The 17,357-nt window shown below is 34.7% G+C and overlaps 1 long non-coding RNA gene and 1 pseudogene across 1 annotated transcript; both read left to right on the forward strand.

The window, feature by feature from the left end:
* Nucleotides 1–4,689: 4,689 nt before the first annotated feature.
* LOC113318079 lies at nt 4,690–7,077 on the forward strand (annotated as a pseudogene).
* Nucleotides 7,078–14,227: 7,150 nt separating this feature from the next.
* Nucleotides 14,228–16,905, forward strand: LOC113278818. Its single transcript, XR_003325632.1, has 2 exons — nt 14,228–14,679; nt 14,780–16,905. It is a non-coding gene; the product is annotated as an uncharacterized LOC113278818 (long non-coding RNA).
* Nucleotides 16,906–17,357: the final 452 nt, after the last annotated feature.

Consider the following 17,357-nt stretch of genomic DNA (forward strand, 5'->3'; position numbering starts at 1 on the left):
TCTAGACCTTCTACTAAATTTTGTTACTTGATCAGCAAGAACAATGTCGTTCCTACGTAGGAATTCAAACTTGACAAAATTAAAACACAAAGTGATTGTTTTACAGTCTTCTAAGATTAAATTATTATACCAAAATAGTTGGTTGTTATTGCAATTAAGAAAATCAATGACTGATTTCGCATCACTGAAAAAACGAACTTTCTCCATTCCTTTTGCCTTTGCCCACATCACAGCTTCCAGAAGAGTAAGAATTTCAGCTTCCTCTGCGTTCCTCATTGACCCTGCTTTAAGTTTGCATCCAATGAATGAACCTGCAATATCATGTATAACCAGACCAACTCCATAAAGATTAGAAATTTTATCAAAAGCAGCATTACTAAAAATAATACATCAATCATCTGGTAAAGAGTTGATGACTGTTGGGTTCTTTTCAGCTACAGAGATTGAATTTCTAGGTTCCTGAGAGGTTTTATTACTCAAATAAAACTTTGTGTCATTAACTAGCTTAATGGATTGTCTAGATGTGACATGGTGATTTAATGTTTTCCCTGGAATATACAAGAGCATCTTTCTTTCCATATGCTCCAGGCAATTGAAAAAACTGCTCCTACCTTTTTTTCAAATTATTATCTGAAATGCACTTGATTATCCAATCCTGGATACTGATATTTAAGGCACAATCCTACTCAATAAGATCTTCATAGGGAGTTAGAGACCAAAGAGCTTTTTAAAAGGCACATTAAAGTATAATATGCTCAGGGTTTCAACCAGTCCTGAACTACACATATTACAATAGGAATCATGATCATTTGCAAACATATGAATAATGGATTTAGTTGGGAGAATATTCTCATGACACTTCCAAACAAAAACTTGTACTTTATGCAAGATCGGTAAACTCCATAGAGACTTATACAGAGGATTATAACTATGTGGATTATTGATATACGTATTCTGCGCATATATGAGTTTGTAAGCAGATTTAACAAAGAATGTACCATTCCAAGTATGTGGCCAAATAAGTTTATCACACCCTGAAATAGGAATCCTAGAGTTCAAAATATTATCATCATTCTGAAGTGTGAAAAAGTCATTGACCATAGCATATTTCCAAGATTTAGGTTTACTATCGATAGAAGCCGAAACTGTGAAGTTAGGATTAGGATTAACAAAAAACTATTAAAATAATCCCACAAGTAATGTTATCAAAAAAAGATGAATAATTCCCACAAATAATGTTATCAAAATGCAAAATTAAAATAATCCAAATCGATTTTCTATGTAAATTTTCTTTCAATCTGAGTAGCTTAACTTCCTAACAACAAAATGAGCAACCCCACATAAAAATTACTTCAACTACACAAAACCCTCCTATTATTTGGGTAAAAAATGGAAAAGGAAATCTGGGTTTAGTGAATTTTCACCTGACAATTAGTTTGGATTTCAAATCAGGAATTAATTGAGGAGGAGAAGGAGGAGGAAGAACCACTTATTAAACCCTTCATTAGCTTTGCACACTCAGATTCCTCGTATTCTGCAACAAATTCATATCAAAAAATGTACATCAATAATCTCAATTAAGATTAGCTATGATTGAAACTATACCTAATCAATCATATATTGGAACTGTCCTAATCAATTAAGATTACCTAATATCGTATCCTGCAACATGCATGAAATCGTAAAACCCTATGATTTTTTCAATCAATTTAACACAAAAAAATAAAATGAAACAAAATCAACTTTGAAGTTAGATCTTACCTTGAATCAACCGAGTAAAGGGTTCTAAAGGAGATCCGTTAACAGCTTTGATATGTAACTTGAGAGGTGCGAGAGGTATTGGTAAATCAGATAAAGAAGGGTTTTATGCTTCTGCGTTATGGCTTCACAAGAATCATCCTAAAATCCTAGCTATTAATCTCAAAGTCATGGCCGATTTCGGGTATTTCAAAGATTTACCTGAGATTCTATTGAAAAGGAACAAGGTGGAAGAAATGGTTGAAGGAGAAAACGAGAAATGATAATTTTCTGTATTAGATTAAGATCGATTTGACAAAAGACATGGAGTTAACATTTTACCCCTTGTTTGTTTTAAAATAACGGAACAATGGACACGAGACTAAAAAAAGGACAGGGATTATTTGGTCTTTTACATATATATATATATATTAAGCGGGTAAGCGGATAGGGTAGGATAATTTCGGGTTTTATCTGTCATCCTACCCATTTGACGACGGATAAAATAATGTTTAACCGTCAACCTACCCGTCAAATATCGGGTAGGATAGGATACGGGTAAAAATTATGGCGGGTAAGGGTAGGATATATGCACCCCTACTCAAAATTCATCAATCAAGATCTGTAAATTCAACCAGATGATAAAAGGATATAGATGGAAGCTTAAAAACAGATGAAAGGGGAGAAAGCTTATGGAATCATGGACATGCAAGGATCTGAGGATGAAGATTTGCCAAAAATCGGAAGAAAATGTTTCGACTCAGTTGGTCGCCCGATTCACCGTTCCAAGTTGAATATCTCACTTTCTGTGTCATTTTGTTTCGCTATTCTTTTCAAAGGGAAATTTGTTTTTCTAACAAAATAATGAGAAAACGACGAAGCTTGTTTGCATAAGTAATGGAATTTTACGTTTGGCTTGACCGTATAGGCTAAAACAAAAGAATTACAGGATTTGATTAGAACTGTACTAAAGTGTTGGGGATTCTGTACATCGTACCGGGATCGCTCAGTTGGGAGAGCTTCAGACTGAAGATCTGAAAGTCGCGTGTTCGATCCACGCTCACCGCAATTATTCTTTTTTTTTCTTTCTTTTTTTTTAATTTGACACAATCGAGTCAGTGTCAAGGCCAAGATCCTGGACCAGGATGGACTTCCTCCAGATCAGCGAAGGTTGATTATTGCAGGAGAGCAGCTCGAGGATGGTCGTACTCTTGCAGATTACAACATTTAGAAGGAGTCTACTCTTCACCCCGTCAACAACTAATCTGAGAGCCCACTGGTAAATTAGGCTCGAACTACTAGCAACACCTCCACCAACAATTGACTTAATATTATGGAGAGCCAGCGGTCATTTAAACAAGGCAGCATTAAGCGAAGTGCCAAGAAAGACCGTGAAAATTAAACATATATCTCAAGGAACAACAGTGGTGGTTAAGGTTCTCTACTTGAATTATACTAGCATTTTACCATAGACACTTATGTTGCGTAACCTTACAGCTAAAAGAAACAGATACCTAGCTTTCAGATAAACAGAAACCGCGGATAATATTGAGAATTCTGTGATAGTCTCGTGTAGCTTTTGGCCTTTTGCTGTATCTTTGTTGTGATAATCATTGGGGTAGTTTTCGTCATCACCGTCCTTGTGAAGAAGAGACTTCCCTATAACTATCTTCAACACTGCATTCAAGGTTAATTCTCTGAATGGTTGGCTCATATCAACTTTAATTGAAGCAGCTGCTGCACGGCTCTGTTTCTTTTGGTTTGGGGTTTTCATCCAGTGTCTATGTATTCTTCTTATACAGTTGTCAATCTCCAAGTATGGTACATGCTTGAGCATTTCGAGACGAATAGAAGAATTAACAATGTTGCATTCTATTCACAGATTTCTTCTCGTGCTTATTTAACAGTGAGGGGAAGTTGAAGAATGAACTCCCTAGGTTGAGAGGACTAGCAGTAGCATTTCTTTCCAGTTCTCGCTTAATTAGTGTTTGAAACTCCTCCCTCATCTCATGCTCCATCTGCTTCAACTTTTCACCTGCCAGTGAAATCAGTACTTCAGGAACCTATTGACAAACCACCAACATTTTAGAAGAGCAAAAACCCTTACGAAAATACACAACTCCTAAGCTAACGAAAGAAACGCCAGAAGAAAAACCTCATGTAAATGCTCTTGACGGAGACGACTCAAAAGCAAAGCAAAGAAAATGCAACATATATTTCAGATTTTTTTTCACCACGAGAGTTCACCCTAACAATCATGCTGACCAGATCTTTGATTACAAAAGCCCATTAGAAGATTTTTTTATCCACTTAGTGTCTAACAAAATCGTAAGCAGTTGACTGAGCAACTGGTATCTCACAGATATCCACATACATGAGACATCCAACAATAATTATTATAGTATGACGCCATAATTGGGCATCCAAATACAGAGATGTCGAAAAAGGAAGATATGCAATCAATTGAATAGATAGAAAGTATTCCAGCTGGGAGTTCTTTGTCGTGAAGTATGAACAGTAATGATGAGCATACGGTTAGATTTTGTAGATAAGATGAGCATTGAGCAATTACCTTTCTTGTCCAGGATCTATCTATATGTGCCAGACAGATTCGTAACTTAAAGGTGTCACTCTTGTCCAGGATCTATACGTGCCAGACATTCATAACTGTTACGAGTGTCTGGCGCGTATAGATCCTGGGCAAGAGTGACACCTTTAAGTTATGAATGAAGGTGTCAATCAAATTTGTCTTGGTGCAGGTAAGCTGGGAAATAAAACTGTGGCCTGATGGCAAGTGGCAATGTCAAAATGGTAGTAGTTCTGGTGCACGTAATGATCTCTTGCAGCTAAGCAATATATGTACATTATTTCACTGCACTCACCCTGTCGCCCATTCAAGTACCCTTCCATATTTATATTCTTTTCTTCATCATCAGCAGCAGCGCCGAGTAAATGGTGGGTTTTCCAATCTTCATCAGCCAGTACTTCTGGTCTGCAAGTATTGCAGGCTTATTAGCTTTCTTATCCCTTTTCTATTATCTGTCAGTCTTAATTACAAGAACCAGGAACATACTTACCGATCCTACACTATCATCTGTACCACCGCCTGAAGTTGCAGGTGCATGGCCTATAGTAGGTCATCTTCCTCAACTAGTAGGACCAAAGCCTTTATGCAAAATTCTTGGAGACATGTCTGACAAGTATGGATCCATATTCATGGTCCGGTTCGGTATGTACCCAACTCTAGTTGTAAGCAGTTGGGAGTTGTCTAGAGAATGCTTTACTACCAACGACAGGTGCCTCGCTAATCGACCACCTAGTGCTGCTGGCAAGTACCTTTCATATGCCTTGTTTTGTTTCTCCTCTTATGGTCCTTACTGGCGTGAGATACGTAAGATATGTACCCTCCACCTACTCTCCCATAGGCGTTTACAGTTGCTCAAGCATGTACCATACTCGGAGATTGACAACTGTATAAGAAGATTACATAGACACTGGATGAAAACCCCAAACCAGATGAAACAGAGCCGTGCAGCAGCTGCTTCAATAAAAGTTGATATGAGCCAACTAATCGGAGAATCGACCATGAATGCAGTGTTGAAGATAGTTATAGGAAAGTCTCTTCTTCTCAAGGACGATGATAACGAAAACTACCCCAATGATTATCACAACAAAGATACAGCAGAAGGCCAAAAGCTACACGAGACTATCACAGAATTCACCAAACTAACCGGGGTTTCTGTTGCATCTGATGTTCTTCCTTTTATTGGGAGGTTGGACATAGATGGAAATAAGAAACACATGAAAAGGGTAGCCAAGGAGATGGACTTAGTTGCTGAGAAATGGCTTGAAGAACATAGACAAGGAAGGAGATCACAGAATTCACCAAATCATAATGATAATGACTTCATGGACGTGTTGCTATCAGTTCTTGATGAAGAAACAGATGAGCTCTTCGTCAGCTATAGCTGGGAAACTGTCATCAAAGCCACCTGTCTGGTACGTTTCCCTGGAGAAAGACTGTAAATATTCGTCTAGTTTACTAATATATATACTAGACAGTAAATCACCTTAGCAATAGTACAAAACAAATATTCGTCTAGTTTACTAATATATATACTAGACAGTAAATCACCTTAGCAATAGTACAAAACAAATGAAGGATTATCCATTTTCATTTATGGGAAAAATTCCCCTGGCACCTAAAGGTGAACACCCGAGAAAATTTATCTACGAAGCATTGTACAAAAGGAATCCCCTAACAGCCTTATAACTTATATGATTGCTCCTTCAGAACAAAGATATACACCAGCGAAAATAACTAGCTCCTAGAGCATCTCAAAAGCGCTTTTGAGGATCTTATGTCAAGATGTGCCTAGTAACAGTGCAGTAAGGAGGTGAAACTATAAAGATTTAAGATGAACTTCCATCTCAACTGATGAACTGTCATCCACTAGCTTGCTCCAAGTGAAAATCCAATCAAGGATTATTTAAACATTCTGTTAAATGTGAGATGTCTAGCTAGGTTCAACATCTAAGTATATATTGGATAAAGACTAGGATGTATTTCAATATATGATGGAAGAAATCAATTCCATGGAACAGTTGTCATCTTTTATCCTCTCTCTATATCTTCTACATAGTGATCAAATGTTATAGGTGATAATAAGTTAAGTTGATTTGGTTATGTTCATCTTGCAGCAACTTATTATAGCGGCATCAGACACTACATCATTGACGTTGACATGGGCTCTCTCACTACTACTAAACAATCCTAGTGTCTTGACGAGGGCCATGAACGAGCTTGACACCAAAGTCAGCAAGGAAAGAAAAGTAGAGGAACGTGACATTCCTGACCTGGTCTACCTCCAAGCAATCATCAAGGAAACACTTCGGCTGTACCCAGTAGCACCACTCTCTGTACCCCATGAGGCTACGGAAGACTGCAATGTCGGCGGGTATGAAGTCAGAGCAGGCACAAGTTTGTTGTTTAACTTGTGGAAATTGCATCGCGACCCTCGAGTCTGGTCAAATGCATTAGAATTTAGGCCAGAGAGATTTCTTCAACAACTCGATGGAGGTGCAGCTGCAAACTTTGACTTCAGGGGTCAACATTTTGAGTACACACCGTTTGGGTGAGGACGAAGGATGTGCCCAGGGATCAATTTCGCTCTCCAGACACTTCACATGTCACTAGCTCGCATACTTAATGCATTCGATTTTGAAAATGAGTCAAGCGGACTGGTAGTTGACATGACAGAAGGCTCAGGTTTAACCATGCCTAACGCTACACCACTTGAAGTTCACCTCCGCCCTCGCCTCCCCGAGACACTTTATTAGAGGTACCAAAGGTGAAAGACCATGAGAGGACAAGAATATGGTTCTCATCAGCATTTACACGACGAAACAAAGTCACAAACACCATACTATAACCAAATAAATGCTGAGGGGGAACTCAAAAGAAAATAAAAGAAAATGCAACATAAGTTTCAGATTTTTGTTCACTGCAAGAATTCAATCTCAACAAGAAAGCCGTATTTCTTAAGTGCAACATTTTCTTTCATTTTGACAACATTTTCTTTCCTTTTGACGTATACAAGAAATCGAAACCTGACTATTGGGGTTCAAAACTTCATGTCAAACAAAATCTCAAGTAGTTAACCACTTCGAAAATAAATAAAAACCTAGCTACTATTTTTCTTTCTACCTTTCACTAAAGAAAAATGAAGAATGATTATCTTTAAACTGACTCATGCCGCTTCACAGATATGCACATACATGAAATTCAGCACTAATTATTATGGCAGGACCTAGAATTGGGCATACAAGCAGAAAACAGAAACAAAAAAGAAATATGCAATAGAAAGAAAATATACCATCAGCTGGGAGTTCGTTCTTCATAAGTAACACACCACAATAATGAACATTATTCTCCTCATCTGAAGAAGTTTCTTCACGGGACGGGAGATCAGGCAATCCATTCTGTTGAGCCATTGGGATCTTATACTCAGGAGTATTTACTGCTAATGAACCCATTCTCACCCTTCATTCTAATGCAGAAGAAGAAAATTGCATTACCAAGAGAAGAAAATTGAATACCCTAAGTTCCTTTTTCCCCTTTACCTTTCCGGTTCCCTAGAAAAACAAAGTTACCTCGTTCGTTACGTCGATTTTGAAACACGTGTCATCGAGAACCGAGGCACGTGTTAAAACTGGATAGTTCTAATTTTTTTCTCTTTCTAACATTTTCTTCAATCAAATTTTCAACTCTTCATTGAACTAATTTTTCCTCTGTTATGAAGAGGTTATTCTTATATTTTGTGCAGAACTTCAAATTAGTCATTTGTGGTGTCCAGGGGTTGAGTTTTAGATGGTTGCTTCTGAATTAAATACAGGGGTGTAAATTTTTCCCGGCAGCCCGAGCCCCAGTATCGTCCATTCTGTCCCATGACAATTCATGGGTGACCGTGGCCCTTTACGGGCTGGCCCGACCTAGCCCATTTAAATAAGAGGGCGGGCATAGGTCACAAGTCAAATTTTCTTGCCCGACCCAATACCCTCCCTATTATCCCGTCAATGTTACCCGCCCTGTTAGCCCGCCAGTGTTATCCATTTAGCTAGCTTAAGTGACTGAACTCATTTGTTTTATCCTAGAATATACTTGGTATATATACTTAATACAGTCAACCCTCATAATTCTCATATGTATTTCTTAACTTTTACTCCATAAGAGTCTAAATCCATATAGAGAAAATATTGAGCAAAATCTAAGGCAGTTTCCTTTTCTAATGATTTAATTCAGGAAAAATTATACGAAGTTTGGTTTATCTTATTCCCATCTCAATTCTCGTATTTGATTATGAATTTTAAGTAAAACTTGTGTATTATTACTATTTTCTTTTTATTTTTAATAATATATATGTATAATATATATTTGTTTGTAATATTCAAGGCCCTCACGGCCTTACCCGCCCGAGCCCAAATTACAAAACAGGCTTGGATAGGCCATGGGTACTAATTGTAGATAAATAACCCTGCCCGCCCGACCCTTTTAATTTCATGGATAAGAGATGTTCTGGCCTGTCCTATACCGTCCCATTTAATAAATAGGCTGGGCTACCCGGCCCGGCCCAATTTACACCCCTAATTAAATATAATGATGTGGAATGTAGTGGTGCAAATCATTTTAGTTGTGATGATTTGTACTAATAGATAGATTAGAGACTTCTCAAGTCGTTATCAAGGTAGTCAATATCGATTGTACAGGTCGATATTACGGGTTTTTATCGGATATCGGAAAATACCTATACGATATCGAAAATATCGGCGATACAAAGACGAAACGATATTATCGGTTGTACAGGTCGGTATAGACCGATATATCGGTTTTATTTATACACCGATAATATCGTTTCTAGTAAATACATTTTGTCTGACATTATCCATCTAAGAGTGTTTATGGATCCTCTCTCTAATATAATTCTCTATATAAAAAACAGAGTAATTTCGAGGCTCTAGTTAACCGGAGCTTCTGGTTGATTCTGACCCCATCTTATTTTATTTTTGGTGATATTATAATTTGCGACCAATCACACACAATATAAAATTATTTAATAAAACTAAATATATAAAATTTCACGGAATTTCCAAAAATATATTAAAAAATTATTTTGAATATATATTTAATGCTAATTTAAAGAGAAGTTATATTTGAAATTAAAATTTAAAAATAAGTCACATCAATATATTAATCGTTCATCAAGAAATTATATCGATAAATAAAATTATAAAAAATAATCCAATATTCAATGTCTGATTACACTTTTTATAGCTAAAAAAGTAATTCTTATTACAATTCCAGTGTATTAAAATTGAAAAACAAAATTGATTGACTACAATTGCATTTTAAAAATCTTTGATCAAACTATGAATCATTGGAATTAAAAAAATAATTAGATTGATCGTGGATGCTAAACTTTCGATCAGACGGTGTGTCTTTTCTGCGACTAGATTTATGTGTCTCTCTTATGAATAGATTTATTGTTAATCCTGTGTGACAATAAAAATGTTACGCAAACATTAGAATTTAAAACAGAAAAACGGGAACAAATATTGATTAGCATGAAAAAAATCGAGCAAATAAAAAAACTGGCTCATACAAAAACAATCATACAAAAATCGAATTAGTAAACATCATTTTCATGTTATTTCTTTTAATTTTATTTATACCATAATTAAAACAAAATAGATATGAAAATACAGTAAAAAAAATAATTATGCAAGGTGGATTTTGAATTTTGTTATTCTTTTGATATGCCCCGGATTTTCTATACTAAAATGTTACCCAACTACTAATTATGACGATATCGAGATAATATAAATTTCCAAATTAAAGATGTTGATGACCATAACAAGTTTATTTCTTAAATTGAATATTCTTTTATCTATTTCGGCGATTTATTCTTCTATAAATTTTATTCTCTTACTATATATATATATTATATGTTCTTTTACCTATTTCGTCGATTTATTCTTCTACAAATTTGGTGCTCTTACTATCTATATATATTCTTTTACCTATTTCGGCGATTTATTATTTTAAAAATTTGGTGCTCTTACTATCTATATAAACTTCACGAGCAAGGTTGGGGTCACGTAGTTTTTGTGGTGAATTTTTTCCCTGCTAGGGTTTTTTTCCTGATCATTTGTTGTGTGTGTACTTGTTTGTGTTTTTTTGCAGATCATCACAAGAAGTGCAATGCCTCTCTCATTCCATAACCACGGTAATCTTCTACCCTTTTTCTTTGTATTATAAAGAGTACAGACCTAGATTTTATATTTTGTTTTCTAATCAGCTATTGAGTGCTGATCGTTTTTTGTTCTGTTGGCGGGGTATTTGGTCAAGGTATTTGCAAGAAGTTGTCGTTGCTTTCTAAAATGTTTGACCGTATCAGATTGCTAAAATCGGATAATCTATATTTGGATCCCTCTCTTTAATCTGCACCATTTTATGTTTCTTCCACTATAATAACCAAAACAAACAAAAACCCTTTAAATCTGATCAGAAGTAAAATTTTCGAATTCTGATATCCTCTTCATCACTAGAACCAGAAATGAACTGCCCCTTTTATCTCACAACCTCCATAAAAGGTAATTGACTCTTTCACTCTAATGACTTTGTTCTAATTTTTTTCTTTAATGATTTTCCGATTTTTCTTTTTCTTTTTATTATTGGATTTTTATTGTTGGAATTACCGGGAAGACGGTGTGCTACAAAGAGAAGATCCTCATTTACAAATGAAATCATTCATAGTCTAAGGTCCGCCTTTCTCATTAAAATCTTATTTGCATCTTTGTGACTCATTTAATTTAATCGTCTAAGTCAATTCCTATTGACCTTTTTTCCATTCCCTTAGGACCTTTGTAATGGATGTGTGATATAAAAGTCTTAGATCTTCGTTCTGGTGCTCTAACTATATTTTTGCCTTTTTCTCCAGTGAAACCCATCCATATATATTAAAAACATGAAAAACTTGGTACAGTTTATGTTTGCATTGGACAGGTGCAACCTTTGAACGCCGTAAAATTCATGGAATCAAGATATTTAAGGCAAAAGGCAACAAATTCATTGCAGAAATATAGACGGAATGGTGTGTCATCTTTGCTGCTGATGGGTCGATTGACAGCACATTTAACTTATAAAGAATGATAGGTGTAAGTATCGAAACTACCAGAGGCAGAAAAATCGAAGGCAAAATGTATACTGATATAAGACTATAGGTGGCTTATGAGTACGTGCGTCTTTGTTCTCAACCATTAACTACTTAATTTTTCAGTTGTAGTTTATTGCAGAGAACTTTGTTTTATGAAAATACTAAGTACTATGTTAGCTTAAAGAATAGTAGTAGAGACTAATATTTATATTCTTTTTAAATAATTTTGTTACAGAAGTTGCAAAGACAGGCATTCAAGTTGGAGTTGGGAGCGAAAAATGTAGATGGAGAAGAAGCAACGTTAATAAGAAATCTAGCTAAACAACTTAGTGAAATGGCTTTCACAGCTGGAACTGCAAGTGAATATGAAGACGTCGAACTAAACATGAAAAGCTTGTAATATCCGGATGACTGAGTTTTAAGGTAAATGTAACAACAAGTAAGAATGTTACAATTAGTTGATAAAATCATGCAACAGTCATTTCAATGTTTCAATAAATAGATAATGCATGAATGTATTGAGTGGTTTTTCTTGATCATGCTTTCTACAGATGGAATATTTCTCACCGGATTGTCAACTGATAAGAACAACATGCAATTTTCAAAAGGAGTAGTATTTCAAAAGGACAACAACAATAAAATCACGTTTAGTATGCTTAAAGAAACGACCAACAAACCAATAAGTGACTCACATGGAATTGAAAAGAAATTAGCCATTGTTATATATTTTGAACCAATATAGTGTTTAATTATAAAAAAAAATAAAAATGAACCAACACACCTTATTCCATTGCAAATTATTTTTGTCATTTTAAGATTCGTTCACTGCATCAAAGAGTCCAAGTAAACCGTGAATTAATGAAAAACTAGAGAATTGCAAAATTTTAATCAGTGTAAGTGGAATGGATGTTGAAAAAAACAAGATTATTAATCCTTCACAGAAATACAAGATTGTTAATAAAAAATCATGAAAATATCAAAACATGTATGAATCAAAATTTTGAGATGTTGATGTAGAAGATGTTGAATGTTTTTGGACAAAAATAATGTTCGAGGTAAATACGATAAAAATAAGATCTTATTGATGTTTTTAGCCGTAGTGTTTCCTAAAAATATTGAGCACACTAAAAAGAAATACTACTTTATAAGGTAAAATAGGTGATTTTTATGGGTCAAGCTTGCTAACAATAATACAATAAATAAATCCAACCAACCAATAATATAGAAATTCTAAATTTTTTTAGATACCAATTAATATTATTTCCGTATATTAAAACTAATATTTGGATATGATTTAATATTATTTCCGTTTATTAAAAATAAATTAGTATAAATGAAAGCCTCCCGTGGAACGAACTCTTTCTTACCATATACTTTATCCATATTATTTGTAACTGAGAAAGTGAAATTATTTTTGATGCATACGACAACAATCACCTAACACTTGTGGTAGATCTTGTCGATCCAATCACTAAGAAGTGGAATGATACCTTAATTTACTCTTTATTCTCGACCTCTATAGCGAATTTTTTTTGTAAAATAAGAATAGTCCTTAACAGAAATGCTAATGCCAAACCATACAAATTTAGATGGATGTTAACAATATATTGAGAGTTCACATGCCAAGCTAAATGAAAGCACGAGAAGTTTGTGTTAACATTGTAATATTAAAAATATATGGATTATTATATAATTTCAAATTATTAAGGGGGCCTGCGACCATATATGCCCGCTTTGAATTTTCCCCTTCTTATCATTCATGGTGTCCATATTTTTACTCGATATTTTCAATTATTTATCTTGCTTAACAAGAATTTGATGCTGGACAAATTTTTACCTTTATCAACATATTTCGTTCCCAGTTTGTATTTGATTCTATTTTTTGTAATTATAATTTTCTTTATAGTTAGTGATTTACATGAAAAAAAACACTTTTAAATATTTATAGAGAAAAGAAAATCAAAAGACGACCATTAAGTCACTGAAGGAAATGAGTGCTCCATATTCATTTTATTTTAATAAGATACCAAAATAATCAGATGATTAATTGAGATGGAACAACTTATGAAAAGTGAAGCAGCTAAACAAGATTTTTTTTTTTTGTTGAGATTATGATGTATTCCAATCTCGATGATGCTTAAAGTGATAAAATGAAGTCGTATAATAATTGTAAGGACCAAAAATGACAATTATATATTTAAAGAAAAACATGAGTTTCAGAATTTAAATAGTATTAAAGTTTGGAAAAAGAACGGAAAAATATAACTTTTGGTCAATTATGAAACTGGACTAAGTATTTTAGGGTTTGAAGGTGTTTAATATATATAATTTTCATTTGTCTTTTTTATTCATTTATTTTTTTATTTTTTATTTATTAAAATGTTTTATAAGTTTTTAGTCTCATGATGTTATTGAATGTTTAATAATATTTATGTTGGTAACGAAATTAATTTTAAACATGATGAAGATATTCCATAAGCAAAAAAAAAAATAGACAAGACTAGTAAGTTTCATTAATAAAGACAAGACTTAAATCCCAATTGCCGTGGCCCGTGGTGCTATCCAGGCAGAAAAACTAACGGTCATATAACACAAGGTGGTCCATTATTGACACAAATACATGTGGCGTGTAAAAATATGTTCGAAACAAAGAATACTCAACCGACAATAAAAAGCAAGAAACCAACTAAAAATTCGTTGTTTTGATCTCGTCCTTTAATTCTCAACCACACATTTTAATCACATCCGTTTATCCTTTCAATAAGTTAGGGTTTTCCTTTTTAATGTTAGACATTCGGCTTTCCTTTTATCTTCTCTTCCTCCTCTCTGACTGTTTCCTTTGTATCTTCTTAAATTGGTTTCTCAGATCTTCATCTCTTTCTTAGGTTCTCATAATTTGATTTTCAGGGTCTCTATAGATCTATAGAAGATCGAAATTTTGATACAAGTTTTTAAAGATTTCATCAAGTTTTCTCTTCTCAGATCCAGTTTTCCAAATCGTTTCTCCGTTGAATTTCTTAGTTTTTCTTCGATTTATATTTCTTAGGAAACGATTTTGGATCGTTGTTTTCTTCTTCTTCTTTTTTTGGTTTTGCAGGTGATTTTGATGATGGAGAGGATTCTATCAATTGAGATGATGGACGGTTCTGTTCATATGTTTGTTTATGATTACTTGGTGGTTGGTGCAGAAGTTCGATCTTGGTTCAGATGAGAAAGCAGAGGTGAATCGGTCTGGTGTGGATCAGTAATTGTTCATTCATGATCAGTAATTGTTCATTCAGTTCTGTTCATATGGAAGTTCGATCTTGGTTTCAGATGAGAAAGCAGAGGTGAATCGGTACGGTGTATTATCAGCAATTTTTCATTCATGATGATGTAAAGAGAAGATTCCAGGGCTTGCTGATTTGTTGATTGATTGATGATAGATTTGGTGAGGATTTGAGGTTAAAAGATGAGATGTGAAAGAGATCGATGCAAAATATTGTGTGTCGGATCTTCTTTGTCATCCCGACCTTTGCCATGTCAGGTGCGCTTGCTTGGCAGGTCAACCAAACCCTAATAAAAAAAAATTGATTTGTGGTTTTAACAGGGGAGTTCGCACGGGGTCTTTTTTGCCCGGGTTCTCCCTTGTTGTTGTGTGTGGTGTCACTCTTAAATTGCTTCTTGACTCAACGTGCTATTGATCAACAATAACGAATTGTTGAATCCCACCGATGATGAATCACAAGGAATTTCACAGCAAAGCTGCAGTTTCAGATCAAGGTACATACAACAAAATACCCGCACTTGATTTGATTCTCACTTTAAGATTTCGTACTATTAGATCACACTTTAGGAAGGCAGTTAACCTGGTTTTCTTAGCTGTCAACATGTTTTGAAATTGTGATGTTCAGGAGCTCAGTTATTGTTATTTTTCAATCCTCAAAATCTGTTTGAATTGAAATTAGTCAAGTACAAAACACACACTTTAATCCTAAAGTGTACCATACCAATTTAAACTGCAATATTATTTTTCGGCTCAGCAACTCGTGTACAAGTTCATTACTATCTCCCGAAGCTCGTCTGTTTCTTGCTCTAATTTGTTTAATGTTTTGTTCGTTTCTGTTTGATGTTTGGTATGCGTATGTGTCTTGGATAACAAACATATTCCTATCTTTTGAAGGTTTCAAGTTCTGTGCACAAAAAATTCCTAACATTAGTTCCATTGTTAAAAGAACGTTTGTGTAGGTTGTAAGTCATATGTTGAGTTATTTTATTGTGAAAAATATAAGTTCGCTGGTCATCCTGAAACAAGTGAAGAATTGAAGCCCCGTGGGTGATTGAATATTGCGAAATCTATATGTACTTTTGGTTGATTCATTGTCGAAGCTCAAAGCGTTTGTTGCTAAAGCTGTGTGGGTTCAGTTATATTCTGTTAGCTTCGAATAAGATGGTTTTTCATTTGTTGTGGCATATTATCTTCTGAGAGCAGGTTTGGAACTGGTAAAGGTTGTAATGGTATCAAAAGTTATCGATGTTGCACAGATTATCGGTATGAAAAAATGTTACACAGATAATAATGTATAATGCTCTATTAGAAGATGGTTCGCAAAACTGTTTCATATAACTGCTTGAAGTTTGAGTGCTAAACTTTTGTAGTTGACTTTTAGAAACTGTGGAGTGTTCTTATTTTGCTGGAACTGTGGAGTGTTCTTATTTTGTATCAAGAGATCTGGAGTTTTGGCTGGTAGGCTTGTGTAGATGATATCGAAACAAGGTTAAATTTTATGACGTGCTTATGGTGATTAACTGGATTATTTACTGAACTTTATTTTGCTTTGAAGTTAAATATTATTTAAGGTTCATATTAGAAAGGTTTTGCTTATGTGTTTTTATGATATGGCCATTATTGATTTCCAAAAGCTTTGATAGAAAAACCTTCGAAGCAACTCGATGGATCTTTAACAAAATTTAATTTCTTGGATGGGTTTTGCAGTAGCTCTTTAACAAAATTTAATTTCTTGGATGGGTTTTGCAGTAGCTCGTTTATTAGCTTCCGATTATCTCAATTTTATGGGCTTACATAAAAAAGAAAAAGTTAGTGCTATCAGCCAAATATTGAACTAATGGACTCGTCAGCTCAAATGGTAAGAGCGCTCAACCTCTAAGGTTTGCAGAGGATGATGGTCGGAATCCATCCGTGTTCTGTGGCTCCGAGGTTTGGTCTGATGTTGGCAGGAGCAGTCAAGACCAGAAATAGTCGGGCAGGCAGGTAATAAACAAATATCACTTGACCTTTCCCTGAATTTAATCAAACGGAATTCTTGGATGGATTTTGCTGTAGCTTGTAGCTAAATATCAGATGATCAGCTCAATTTTATGGGCTTACATAGTTGCGTGTATCTCAGATCTTAGGATTAGAGGACAGTTTTTGTAGTAGCACATTATCAGATCTTTGAAGCAATTGTTGTTTGGACGGATTCTGTAGTAGCACATTTATCAGTTGGTTGGTTTATCTAACTAATGGACTCGTAAGCTCAAAATGGTAAGAGCCCACAAACCTGCAAGGTTTAATGAGGATGATGGTTCGAATCCATCCGAGTCCTTGTACATGCTACTGTGGCTGTTAGGCATAGTCTGATTACTGTTGGCAGTGTTGGAATATCAGCCTATAATCATGCTTCCAAATCTTGTATTAGCTGTAAATCATGCTATTCTTCATGTATAGGTTAATATTATAAGCTGGTATGACAATTCATGCATCCGGATCATATATTCTGCATGTGTATATAACATTAAGATGAAAGTAGATAAGAGGTATAAGTGCGAAAGGAAAACTTAGAAATTTCAGTTGTTTTCTATCAAAACTTAGAAATTTCAGTTGTTTCCTATCTTACTAGACACTTCCACTACTATCCTCTCTTGTCC

Source organism: Papaver somniferum, chromosome 1 (assembly GCF_003573695.1).
Source record: "Papaver somniferum cultivar HN1 chromosome 1, ASM357369v1, whole genome shotgun sequence".
Classification (NCBI taxonomy): domain Eukaryota; kingdom Viridiplantae; phylum Streptophyta; class Magnoliopsida; order Ranunculales; family Papaveraceae; genus Papaver; species Papaver somniferum.